Source organism: Anas acuta, chromosome 1 (genome assembly GCF_963932015.1).
Source record: "Anas acuta chromosome 1, bAnaAcu1.1, whole genome shotgun sequence".
Taxonomy (NCBI): Eukaryota; Metazoa; Chordata; class Aves; order Anseriformes; family Anatidae; genus Anas; species Anas acuta.
The window spans coordinates 120,043,326-120,057,397 of NC_088979.1; the positions used below are offsets into that span (position 1 = coordinate 120,043,326).

The window sequence follows — 14,072 nt, forward strand, 5'->3', positions numbered from 1 at the left end:
AAAGGACTCAGAGCCTGATTTATGGCTTTATGTCCAACCAATGCCAGCTCAGTCCAGAGAGTCAGTTTCTCCAAGGAGAAGGTTATTTCAAAACCTCCTGAAATTTTCTGAGCCTTTTTTTCCTGGTGCCCTCTGCAACAGTCCCCCAGTGAGACATTTGATAGCCAGCAGAAAGAGGAGTTCAGTCTGTCTGCATCAGCACAGGACATACATGCAGCAGTGAGTTACAGATCAGGCTAGGTCAGAGAAGGCAGTGTGGGCTTGTCATAGCAAAAGCAATTTGCCCATCATGAAATGGCTTAAGGGCAGATTTTTTTATTTTTTTGTCCCCTATTACTTCACAACCTGGTGCATCTGGCTTTGTTTCTCTACCTCTCCAAGATCTCATGCTACAAGCTTGGATGAGAAAGCCCACTAAGATCAGTCTTGCCACCCCTCCCAGCATGGCTGTCTCTCTTGTACCCTTCTAACTGTGAGGAACTACAAGAGGAGACTTTTTTTTTCAGAATATTTGGGTATTGCAGTTGGATGTACCTTTCACAGAACGTATCCTGAGACAGTCCTGGCTGCCGGTACAGCATTCTATCCTCACCTGCACACCTCCAGCCCTGTGCCACATTCACGTAGGCATTCCTGTCATTCTTCAAGGAATGAAGACTTCTAGGACAATAAACAGGGTGCACCTGTGGTCATCCCACAATTCCCACAGCACTCTCTCCCTCTGTCCCAGCCAGGCATAGATGAAGTGCGGTGGTTTCAGAGCAGTACTTTAAAACCTCACGAGTCAAACCCTAGGTATCCCTTAATATTTGATCGCAGCATGTAAGTGGTGCCTCATGCTGTTTCCCTCTGTGACCTCAATATCCAATTCCCGTTCCCCTTGGTTGCTTCACTTGCAAGAATAATGCCATCTGTGTTGAAGATAATACCCTGTAGCAACAACTCAGTACACTTGGTCACCGATTTCTTCCACCAACCCCCCTACAAGGCAGAGCGAGGTGCCATGTGTAACCCACATGTTCAGCTAATACAAAATCTGTAACAGCAGTTCTTCTAAAACCTCAGACTAATCCTATTAACTCCTAGCAGCAGGTGCAAAGGGGTTGATACGCCCAGCCCTATGCCTCCCACAGGTACAGAGATGCACTTGGGGCTCTCATACCCTTAGAGACAAGCAAACAAATGTTCTCCCACACACAGACATGTTCACACACCCACCCCACATAGCGCTCGCATGCAGCTCTGCTCGATAGTGTTTTACTGGAAGAGAGAAGCTGTACATGCATTATTGTGGTGTAAAGAGAAAACAGAGTTCCAGGTCTCCATCAGAGGTAGGCACAGGCTTCTCAGAGCAAGGCTTCAAAGCACAGCTCTGGTTTTATCTCCCATGTCCATTTGTCATTAGCATCAATTCCTGATTTGGTGCCATGTGGATAGCCTGATGTGATCTCTGTTCTCTCTTTTTTCCCTCGGGGTTAGGAACTGCTTTTTCTCATTACCTTTTTGTTGAAAAGTGTTTATCATGGCAGATAATCTGTGAAAAAGCTCCTTCTTGAAACTATTTGTCTTTTAGCTGTGGGAGTAGTAAGTGCCTCACAGTTTCATTCCCTCTTCTCATTTTCGAGTCGTTCTTCTCTCTCACAGTAGTGCACTCCAGCTCTGGGTGCCCAGCTGCAGTTGTAGTCCATATTCTCGCAGGTGCAGCCAAAAATCAGTCTTGGATAAAAATTTTGGATGTAGGAGTGAAAAAGGGGGTGCACTCCTTTAGTTCAGGCCCCATGACTGCCCGTAGGACCAAGTCTGTTTGCTTTCACATGGTAGGTTTGATGTTGGCGGTGGCATGTGCCCTCATCCACATCAGTAGGCATCTTCTTCACTGTTTAAAGACAAGGGTAGCATGGTTAGGTGAGTGCGCAACACCCTATGGCAAAAGACATTGTGCTTTCACTCAGATTTGGGTTTTTAGCCTTTGACACTTTGGAGCATGGACCTGGCTGCCTTAAATCAAATGCGACCACATGCAGTTGGCTTTTCTGCATTTTGATTAGAAGTGAGGAAGGAAATTATTCTGTTCTGTAGTTAATTTGGGGGGAGTCACTGTGTAATGCAGAGAAAAAGCAAGTGAGGTTCAGATTTTTCATCTCTTGAGAAACCTGAAGATTTTTTTTCATCATAAGCTGGTGATGAAAAAATTAAATTTATTCTCTTTCACAAGGAGTGGAAATACTGATACTGAATGTTGACTTTTTTTTTTTTAATTAAAAAAAGATTTCTGATGATCTCAAATTCAAAGCATTTAGTTTTCCTGAAGTAATATAAGTTGTTCTATTTTAAGGCATTTCAATAATGTCCCTCTAACACAGCTGTTTACAGGAATTAGCGGTGTGGTTGCTTCCTGGCCCGATTATGGCTCCAATAACACACTCCAAGGCACAGAGCTCACACGGGGTGCTGCCTCAACTGACCAGACAAAACTGACTGCATTGCCTTATGGGTTTGCAGGCCTTTGGTTGAACCTAACAAAGAGTGGAGAAAGGGGTGTTGGAAAGGGAATCTGTGAAAGCAATACACCCTAGGGAAATACAGCTTGGAATCAGTTCAGAACTAAACTGCATTTTTTTTTTTTCCCCTGGGGGAAAAAGAAAAAAAATCTTTTCACACAGGTTTAGTATGGGGAATGCTGAGGAGGGAAGGGAACGGAAGGTGTATCTTGTGCAAATATATCATTATTGAATCCTACTGGTGCTGTAATAACAAGGGTAAGTTTTTATCTTTAAAATGAGCCCCACTGTAACCCTGCATGGCAAAGTGGACCCACAAGCCACATTCTGTGCACAGATGCACAAGCAACATCGTGCTTCTACATGGTCATACAGATCAGAGTTCACCTTGTGATAACTCAAACCTACCCCACAGAAACCTGCAGAATTCACAGACACCTTGGCAAAACTGAAGAGCAGGAGTAACATATTCTGATGTCCTATATCACGTGCGGTCTTGCACAAAAGGTGCGTGCAGGGCTTGCAACACATTTTCCTACATTTTCTTGGAATTGTCCTTGGACCAGAGACACTTACTCGTAGATTTGATCCCAAACACACACAGCCTTCCTTCCTGCCACTCACAAATCACCCTGGCTCCCTTGGGAGGGCAGATCGGGCAGGCCTGTCTCTGCTGAGACACAGGCTGCAGTTCGTGCCAACAAGGAGAGAAATCCCGCCAAAACCTTTACAACAGCCCTGGGCTCATTCACATTTTCTTCTGTGCCTGAGGGGAAAGGAAGGAGGGGAGAAAAAAAAAAAAAAAAAAAAAAAGGAAAAAAAAACCATCTGTGAATTTATTGACTCTCCCTTAAGAATCTCTGGAGCTGTAAATTCCACCTTCATGGTGCTGGCTAATTAGGCATTTATTTAACTCTGTTGCTGTTTTTTTTTTTTTTTTTTTTTTTTTTAATGACTCACTGCTGTTGTTTGAAGTTCACCGTCTATTATTTGTAATAAAAACCTCTGTCATATCTTTGCCTCATTATTCCTAACAAATAGTGCATTTCCTGTCCCCCCTCTTCCCTCTCCCTCTCTCTCCCCCTCCTCTCTGCTCCCTGCCACCATCACCTCTCTGCCTGGCGCTCCTGGAGTTTCAAAGCCCAGCTGTTAGCATTTTGTCGGCAGAGTGCTTCTGAGAAACTTCTGTCACGGGCTCCAGCACAGCGGGGGCTGCTGAATAAAATATCAGCCCTTCAAAAGGGAATTAAGGCAGAGAACAAAAGCGGCAGGGAGAACAAGCTGATGAGGGGCCAGTTCTGCAGTCCCCTCCCGCCCAGCAGTTTGAAGGAGGGAGTCCTTTGGTGTCACTCTGCAGCAGTGACCTGCAGATGCACAGGACAGCTGTGGTGGGCACTTACTTGCTGATAACTGTCCTTGATGGGAGTGAAGAAGCGAAACATCCTTATTTCAGCAGTGTCAGAGCCTTGAGCGCAAGTTTTACCTGCTCTCAACTACAGCTTGCAGGATCTGTCCCCAGTCACTGACTTCCTTGCACTTGCTGAAGCTTGGCTATAGAAGCATTTCTTACAGTCCAGGAAATTGCTTTAAAATACCCTAATGTTTTATTCCAAGAAAGAGACAAACTTTCCCCAACCAATGAAAAAAAAAAAAAAAAAAAGGAAGCAAATTTATGCACTAAGTTCATACTGATAATTTCTATTTCTGCAAACATCACTCTTATCTTCAATCTTCAAGAACAAGAAGGAGATTTGGGCAATTAAAGGCCCATCAGCCTTACCTCAGTTTCTAGGAAAGTGATGGAGCAAACATTTCTGGAACCCAGGAACCCATTTCCAAACATATTAAGGACCAAAAAAAAAAGTGATTGGGCATAGTCAGCATGGATTTATGAAGGAGCAGTTGTACCTGACCAACCTCATAGCCTTCTACAATTAAATAATTAGTTCAGTAGATGATAAAAGAAAAGAGATATTGCTTATCTTGGCTTTAGCTAACATTTTAAAACCATCTTCCATAACATCTTCATTGGCAAAATGATGAACTACAGGCTAAGTAAGTAGAAAGTGAGACTGAAAAGTGACTCAAATGCTGGGGCCAAAGGGTTGTGATCTTTGTGGGCACAAAGCCCAGCTGTAGACCAGTCATTAGAGGTGTACCCCAGAGGGACCAATAAAATTCAATTTCTTCATTAACAATCTAGACTACAGAGCAGAGTGCACCCTCAGCAAATTTGCAGAAGATACAAAATGAGGAGGAACGGCTGATATACCAGAAGGTTGTGCTACTTTCAGACAGACTCTGCCAGGCTGAAGGATTGGGTCAACGTGAACCTCAATAAGTTCAAGAAAGTGATTCCTGCACCAATACATGCTTGGGGTCAACTGGTTGGAAATGAGCTCTGCATCTCCAGAAGTCCCCAGCAGTGTTACCTTTGCAGCAGTGGCAGTCAGCAGCCTCCTGTGATGAAGAACATTGCCAGCAGGTTAAGGGAAACGAGCTTTTCCTTCTAACCCACACTGAAGATATCATATCTGGGGTGCTGTGTTCTAATCTGGGCTCCCCAGTACAGTAAAGACATGGACATATGGGAATGAGTCCAGCAAAGGGCAACTAAGATGATTAAGGACTGGGAGCTTCTGATATATGAGGAGAGGCTGACAGAACTAGGATTGTTCAGCCTCAAGGAGGAAAGACTCAGGGTGAATCTCATCAATGTGTATAAATACCTGATGGCAGGCAGTAAAGAAGACAGACTCTAGTCAGTGGTACCCAGTGAATGGGCAAGAGGTGGTAGTTGCCAATTGAAATATAGGAAATTCCACTTCAACATAAGAATGTATTTTATGTATTTATTTACTGTGAAGGTCAAACACTGGAACAAGTCATTCAGAGAGCTTGTGGAGTCTTCAACCTGGGGTCTATCCAAAACCCAGCTGGACACAGCCTCGAGCTACCTACTGTTTGTAACCATCTATTCAACAAGGGAGTTTGACTAGACAGTCTTTGGATCCTCCTTCCACTCTCAACAATCCTGTGTAACTTGAGGTTCTGAAATTTTTATGAAGTGTGGGTCAACAGTTTGATGAGAACTAGGAATCCAGAATTTTTCATTTAATGTAAAAACGACATATTTCTTCAACTTGGAATCAATCTGAATATGAGGAAATAAGCAAAATTCACCCCTTTAATCACAGCTTCTCTTTAAACATTTTGAAATGGAAAAGTGACTCAACTGAAGCCATTACAAGTCTGCTTTGCTTATGCTCTGCCCTTATGCAGCATTTTTGTCTGGAAGAAGATATATTGTCTCACTTTTAAACCTTGGCCAGTGCAGGAGTGTTTCCACAGGGAAGGATATACACCCATATTTGCTGCTGTGCTCTTTCAGGCACATTACAAAAGCCCCATGCCACAGGATGCTTTCTGTCTCTCCAAGGAGAACAGTCTGCAAGTTAAGATATCTCATCATCAGTGGAGCTTTCTGCCATCAATCATGAAATTTTACTTTAGGTGCCTAGTCAGCCCTGTGCTTTTAAGGCTTTACAGCTCTCCAAACATTTTGACAGAGTAAACCCTTTTTTCATAACTTAACCAAGCTGTACGTGTTTAAGTCTCTCCTTGTAAATAAGGTCATGCCAGCCTTTAATTATGTTCTCATGCAGCACCCCATTCAACCTTGTCAGACATTCTGGAAGTGAGGTGTCCGAACTGCAGTGCTGCATTTCAGAAGTGGCCGCACTAGAGCAATGTAAAGAAGGCTTTCCTCTCTGCTCCATGCCATGACACCTTCAGATACGATGTCCCAAACTGGAGCACTCTCAGATTTACTCCCTTAGCAGCTTTCAGCACCAGCAGCTGCTTTTTTTTTTTTTTTCCCATGTGAAGTACATGCATGTTTTGGATGGAAAAGGCACATTTATATATATATGTGTATACACATTAAAATATACATTTACATTCTTCTTACACTTGAAGAGAAGATTCAGAGCAGATTTTGAGCAAAACACTTCTGGAACTCATGTCCAGCTTACCCAGGTGTACTGGTTAAAGAGGAGTTTCAAATTTCACCATATCTCACTTCAATGTATTAGAAGTCCTATAACTTGCTCAGAAACAACATTTAGAATTCTATTGCTATTTCTTAGAACCTTGAAAGCAAAACAACAAATAATTTTACTCAAAACTAAAAACGTACCCCATCCCAAAGACTGAAGATTTCCTCAGCTCCTCTCAAAAGACCTATAATTGTTTTAAAAAGAAAAGCACAGGTTTTTTTTTTCAATCCTAGTTCTATATTGAGCCTTCATCAGTTACAGTGGCTCTTATTTACCATTAGATATCATCTCACTAGTTTGTTTTCTTTAATGATCTAGCTCCAATTAGTGAGTTTATGCCAACATTTCTGCCATACCAAGTGCTGTCAATTTATCATTTGCATTACCACACCTAGTCTGAGGACATCCTGCCTCAAGTAAGACACGCATCAATTGTAACTATTCCAGTAGAGAACAGGAATTATTGGAGGACTACATAATAGGACTATGAATAAAGAACAATATTGGGGCTTCTTTACCAGAAAATGAGACAAGGGCAAGTTGAAATGCCTCTTAAACTTCATTAAAAAGTCGAATTAAGTTTTTGTATGTTCATTGTAGAGTAAGCAAGAACCTACAGGATATGACTGCAGTAAGAGATTAGTTTTAAACCTTAGAAAAAGCTTTGTTGCTGAAGGATAGATGAAGACTGAAGCTACTTAGCTGGAGATGGCACTGCAGATTTGAGTCTGCACAGTGAGTCACAGTGAGTCTGCACAGCAGAGTCAGCCTTTGAGCATGGTGGGATAGGAGATGATGATGTAACATTGCAGCAATGACATGAGACTTCAGAGGAGAGAATATCTTTGTTTTCAAACCAAACCTGATTTCACTCACACTACCTCCTTTAAAGAACTAACAGTGACTATAACATTCTGTCTCAGCTGTATGGCTCATTAATGTGTGATTGACTTTTGCCTCCTTAACAGGGTGTTGTAAGGCGCCAGTCCTGTTCTTCATCTTCATGCCACTATTTCTTCATAACTTGAAAATTGTCCTTTTCATTCCTCCAAGACCTAGGAGTCCTGGGAAGCTGGAATTAGGTGGGCTCTGATCCGAGTGACTTGCTGCTCCAGGTGACATAAACACATTCCACTTTTACAGCCCACCTTCTCCTGGCCACATTGATCCTTCCACATACAGTCAGTCCCCTTTCTTCTTCATTCACATCCATCGTGGCATATCTACTAGTTTTCTACCCATTTTTATTTATTTTTTGTTACCTTATTGTAGTTCCTCTGATTCGAACATAAGCAATGCATATTATTAGTGTTCAACTTCCCAGTTTCCCATCCAACAACTAGGGAGGCCCACAGTGCAGACAATACAAAGCAAGCATCATTGTCTGGGACAAACTGAAAGAGTTCATCCCAGAAAGCAGAGGAGAACCTGTTTTGCAGGTAAAGAAGAAAAATGGCAGGAAGTAAAAGAAGAGTACCAATACAAGAGTCTCTCCTAAAATTAATCTGTAACATATCACAGCCCAAAGGCATTTTCACTCCTTTGTTTCTGGTTTAACGACACGAGAGCTGAAGAGCTACACAGGGTATTTTCCTTCAAAGAAGGCTAGCCAGAGCAACTCTGAATACCTAAGTACAAGATGTCAGCCTCACACAAATAGCTGGATGGGCATGCAGGGAACTCAGGCATGAAGTCTTGCCCCTGGACAAAGCAGACAGCATGGCTAGAGAGCAGCATTAGCCAGCATTAGCAGACATGGCTCTATGGATAAATTTTTCAACTTGTTCTCCGGGACAGGTAAATAAGCAGGAAGTTGCATTTCTGCCTAAAAGAAATAAGTACAGCACCAAGGGACATAAACATCAGGGCAATCCACAACACGGTGAATGAATCCTTTTCTTACAGAGCTTTAACACATTGATGGGAAAGGCAGAGTTGAAAGACTATGCATTATTTCTGCCTATAGTCTAACAGTACTTTTCAGCTTGATCCTTGGAGCTCTGGCATAAACCATGCCCAGAGCAATCTGAAAAAGCTGACTCAGAGAATCAAGCTTGTTATCAATTTGTTTAATGCACTGTACCAGGATCTATGCCACCCCTGCAATAAACACATTTCAAATGATAGGACAAGGGGGAGTGGTTTTAAACTAGAAGAGGGGAGATTTAGATTAGGTGTTAGGAGGAAATTCTTCACTCAGGGGGTGGTGAGGCACTGGCACAGGCTGCCCAGGGAAGCTGTGGATGCCCCATTCCTGGAGGTGTTCAAGGCTAGGCTGGATGAGGCCCTGGGCAACCTGATCTAGTGGGTGACATCCCTGCCCATGGCAGGGGGCTGGAACTGGATGATCTTTAAGGTCCCTTCCAACCTGAGCCATTCTATGATTTTATGAAGTGTTCACAAATGAAAAAAGGCTCAAAATTGCCACTCTAATGATGATATTTCAATTGCTGATCAGGTTGGGATTCGGGAAGCTAAAACTTCAATTCCAACACATAGCCTGAGGCCATGGTATGTCTGAAGCACAGGTGTGACAGAATGGGCTCTCATAGTGCTTCACTGACTAATGGGATTAAGGGGTTTTCATTAAGTCAGTTTAGTTATAAGGCTTTCACCTTATTGCACTTGCATATAGAAAAGGTAAGCATTGCTCTATGACTTGATAGATTTGACTTAGAAAAGATTAAACGGAAAACTTCAAACTGTCTGCTGAAGTAATTCAGTATCAAAAGCCTCACTTGACCCCAAGAACACAGTAGTGGAGTTGTTTTAAATATTTATGTCCAAATCCAAATACCAAAATTCTTTTCTGATCACTCTAGCTGTTTTCAAATGAAAGCTGTCCATCTCTAAAGTTCCTAACAGTCTGTCTATGAAGACTTTGTTTTATGCCTGTAAGTACTCCAAGTTACGAAAGGAGTAACCATCTCAAGGTAAATCAGGTTACAGGCAGAAATGTGGCAACCGAAATGGTTAAAAAACAGCCGATGTAATCCCTCCCTGATCAGTGAAATGCTGGATTTTCTCCATTACACTAACTACACTAAGCTCCACATCTGATTTACCACCTGTAGCTAGTCTACCACTAGCAAAAATAATTCTAGAACTTCACAATGAGTTTGATGGTCAGACTACAAAAGACACCAAGTGCAAGAAACAGTACCTTGACAGTGTCTTAAGTGGATGAGGAATTAGAGGATGCAAGTCTAAACCTCAGAGTACTGTCAGTTACTTGAGATCATTTCAAACCTGTGATTTCATTTCTTCATTGCACCAGAGGGGAGTGAACTAGCTATGAACATGAATGAAAAAGCCTCAGAGTGTCTCGAGGTACATCATTAGGCAAATATAAGGAGGGAGGGCGGGTGGGGAGAATTTATTAACATACACCTTTCCCCCAGTGTACCTCCTCAAGTAAGGGGAAGGCCCTGTTGTAGCTACATAGCATGAAGTTTACACCTGCCACAGGAAAGATGTTCAGCTTGACAGCTGCAGCCTGACTAAGCATCTCACGCAGGTTGTTACTGAGCTACCAGCATTAAAAGAATATGATACCTTTTTCATTGTAGTCTCTGCCTACTGAAGCATTTGAGAGACACATTAGAATGCAGAAAGATGTACATGGAGGGAGCTTAATGTTATATTAGAAAGCACCAAGATCTCCTCAGGCAGTTATATCAGCAACTGTATATTATCACTACACATTTAAGGAAAAAACAGTAAGTACCTTTTGTCGCAATCCCCCATGGTCACAGCATTAGCTGTAGTTCCTAGCTAGAAGCTACCCAGACTATAAATTGTAACCCTACCACTGTCCTCCTTTACCCCATCCTTGGGCATCTTCAGTCTGATTTTTCTGGGACGTAGGTGGTAGGGCAATAGTCTTAAGCTCCTCTGGAAGAGCACAAGTTTGAAAGTGTCAGCAGATGTTTTACTGAGCATCTTGAGCAAATTTCACAGTACATGGCTGTTACAATTTGCAGCAAAGTATTAAAACAGAATATGGAAGTATTTGGAAAAAAACAGCTACGATGTACTACAAGAGTACTTCATGCTAGGATTATGAGTTAGTGATCCAACTCAGCTGCTCTGCTTCCTGCACAGGAAGCTTCCTCTCTGTCACCTATTCCACACCCAACTGCTGTATGAAAGACCCCCCAGGACATAGATCTCTAAGTCTTTGCAACAACATTAATTTGAGATCACCTCAAGAAGAGCCAAAGTCAATATGTTACACTGCAGATAGAAGTCACACAGGATATTCCAAAGGATAATTTTATGAAGAAGACCGCCTCCTCCATGCCTGAAGAATTTTTTGTCGTCTCAGCAAGACGCTCTCCCTCTTTTCACAAGGACAAGGGCTGCCCATTTTAACTCTGTGTTCACTGGAACAACGGACACGCATCTCCGCTATAGAAGAGTTGTGCTGGATGGTATGTCATGCTCAGAGAGCTCTTAACCACAGGGAAAAGGAAGATTAACAGCTTCTATTGCCTGTGTCATCCCTTTCCTTCTATCCAGAAGATTTCTGAAGCATCACTCCAAACACTTCAGTTCAGCCATTTGATGTTTTCATCGAACTAGTATGGTCTTTTGGCTACTGCCCAGCTTCTCCGGGAAAATAACCCATGTCAAGGCACGGAGCAAAAGATGGGACGGTTACTAGAGGAAAGAAGAAAGGCAGGAAAATAATCCTGGGATGCTTCTGCACATACAACCACTCCTTTTAGAAAGGTAACCGAAGAAAGCCATTGACAGCAGAGGTGAGAGGGAAGGAAAGCATATTTCAGTAAAGAGATTTATTAAGACCTGTCTTTTCTTTAACTGCAGCTGTACACAAGATTGACATATCCTGTAAGCTACCTTTGATGAAGTCCCTAGTCTTGCTGCAGCAATGCAAGGAAGGCCATTTCATCTGCAGTGCATTTACAGCTCTGGTTTACAGGATATTCTACTTTCATACCCCAGCCTAGGTTGCTAGCTTTCTCAGGTCAGTGTTTTACTAGCTTGTAGTTTGTCAGCTAGTGCCTGCAATATCCACTTCCTAACAACTCTTCCAAGATAAAAACAGAATAATAGAGCAGGATAGAATTTGGAAAGCAGATGACTCAAACCCTGACCCCAAATGGAAGACCTACAAGTATATTTCAATTACATTGATCCGTAGATGAGCAGAGACTGTGAATTCTGTGAATGCCTCCAATACTAACACCTCGGAGTGTACCATACCCAGAACAGACTTGGCACCGTGGCCGCTGTATTGTCCCTGTCCAATGAAGACAACTTACAAATAGAAAGGAATAAACGAGAAGCTGGCACATGCAGGCCCCAAAGCCACTACCCGTATTTTTCTTGAATGGCAATTTTGATTTAGAATTTAAGAACATCTCATGGTCAAAGTTATGGTACAATTTAAGGATCATGAAATTATAGGACTGGAAAGCCCCTCCTATCTTTCCTTAAGGAAGAAGAGACTGTCCTACCTTGGTTATTTCTACAGATCTTTATCTAACCACTTAAAAAAAAAATAAAATGGGGATAATTCTACTGCCTTCCTGAGGCCCCTACTTGAGTGCATTATTTGCCCTTTCTTCATACTCTTCTCACACTCACACAGTGTAGGTTACTCAGCATTCTCCCCAAGTGTCCTGTAAATAATCTCTCTTATATTCCCCATCTGTCTGTACGTTAATACTTCCCACAAGAATGTCTTCGCATTACTCCTTTTCCCTAGAACTCATTTCTCTGAAGCTGTTATAAAGACTTTGCAAAATGCTACAGACAAAGCCTCCGTAGAAGTACTCCCCTCCTTCCCTCTATATAAGCATTATTTTAATCCTTCCTTCAGGACTGTTTCTTCCCTCCCCCCCTTTCCCCTTTGAAGATGGAATGATCCTCTTGCCATTTGCAGATCATTTAATCCATCAGGTCTTCCCTAGCACTGCTGCTGAGAGAGTCATTCTCCATTTGTATTCATATATTTGATTTTTCCTTCCTAAGGGTAAATCTCTACACTTGTCTTGAATTCCATCTGTTTCATTTTGGACTGCATCTCCACTTGATCAAAATCATTTTGAATTCCAAATCAATCCTCCCAAGCCCTTGAAGTTTGTCCCAGCTAGACGAAGTAGTCTAAAGCCAACATGAAAGGAACAGAGTAAGGTTGCACTTCACTGGAAGTGATATCATCAGGCCTCGGGATAATCATATAGTGTCACAATAACTAGTCACAGGCAGCTTGAGTTGTGACAAAAAAGAATCGTGATCAACAGTTAGTGGCAGCACATTTTGTTGCTGTTACAGATAGAATTTCGTAATATTATTGTTACTAACTGAAAGGAAGTAGGGGTGTTGTGTGAGGTGTCTGACACACGAAATGAGCCTTCTAACAGATCTAGAACTCAGCTTTCAACCCATGGGAAAAAATGCTTTTGCAACCTCATGAAAAAAGTTGCTTGGGCTTGATTTTAGAAGAGCCAGAGCTCCAGTGTCTGGATCTGAATTATATTTCTATCCCCTGGAATGGTGGATTGTAGAGAAATCAGGGTACCAACATGAACATTTTGAAGTGCTTCCAGTTATTTCCATACCTGCTTGGGCACTAAAGCACTTTATGTAAAGTATTCATCATAGCTGCTCAAAGGAATGAAAGAACATGATCAGTTGTGGTCAAAGTGGAAGCTCCAGGTCACTGAAGGCAATCTACATGTATTTTTGATTTGTTGCTACTTGCTCATTTGTCATGATTCAGAAAAGAGACAGCACTTACTGTATAGAACAGGGTCCTCCCTACATGCAAGCCCATTGCAAGCTACCTGAAGCCCCTTTATTTTTCCACTTACTACCCCACCTCAATGCTTTAAGCACTAGCAAAAGTCACCATTCTGAATTACATGACTGGCCCCATCAAGATAGTATATGGCAAATGAAGCAACTTGAGCCACTTGTTACCTTTCTAAAGGCAGTTCTGGTCTGCTCCAGTGCTACAGAAATCCACAGGTACTTGTGTTATAACTTCGGCTTCTCACAGCATTACCTGGGACTCCACTCTGGGACTCCACTTGCCTTTGCCTTTTTTTTTTTTTTTTTTCCCTTTCCTACCTCTTAAAAGATAGCAGGGAGTCTGTATACAAGTCATTTCATCTTCTTGGGGAAAAAAAGGGTATGTTTACTGAAGAGAGTCTTAAAACTTTTTTCACTGACCCAAAGCCCCATGCAATCTTTCCATGCCATATCACAGCATTGCTCCCAGTCTTTATTAACCATATTTTTCCATTAAAAAAAAAAAAAAGAAAAAAAAAGTTTGAACCCTCAGACAAAGCTCCCCTTTCCTCCCCAGTACTTATGCTTTAACTACTTCCATTTTAGTTCTTGCACCCATATTCTGGTGCAGTATTGTATATGTCATTTTAGATGGAATGGACATGACTAGAATTCATGTGTCCCTCCAAAAAGAAAACACTTGAGTTTCTCCATTCTGTCACCATCCTCTGTGATAATATCAACTAGGCTT

At 42.1% G+C, this 14,072-nt stretch overlaps 1 long non-coding RNA gene across 4 annotated transcripts in view; it reads right to left on the bottom strand.

Moving 5' to 3' along the window:
* LOC137864011 (uncharacterized) overlaps nt 1-14,072 on the bottom strand; it is a 117,403-nt gene that overhangs the window by 25,150 nt on the left and 78,181 nt on the right. For all 4 annotated transcript variants that reach the window (XR_011101275.1, XR_011101272.1, XR_011101270.1 and 1 more), the window contains one exon: nt 1,500-1,876. This is a non-coding gene — a long non-coding RNA (uncharacterized lncRNA). The remainder of the gene's footprint in view (nt 1-1,499; nt 1,877-14,072) is intronic.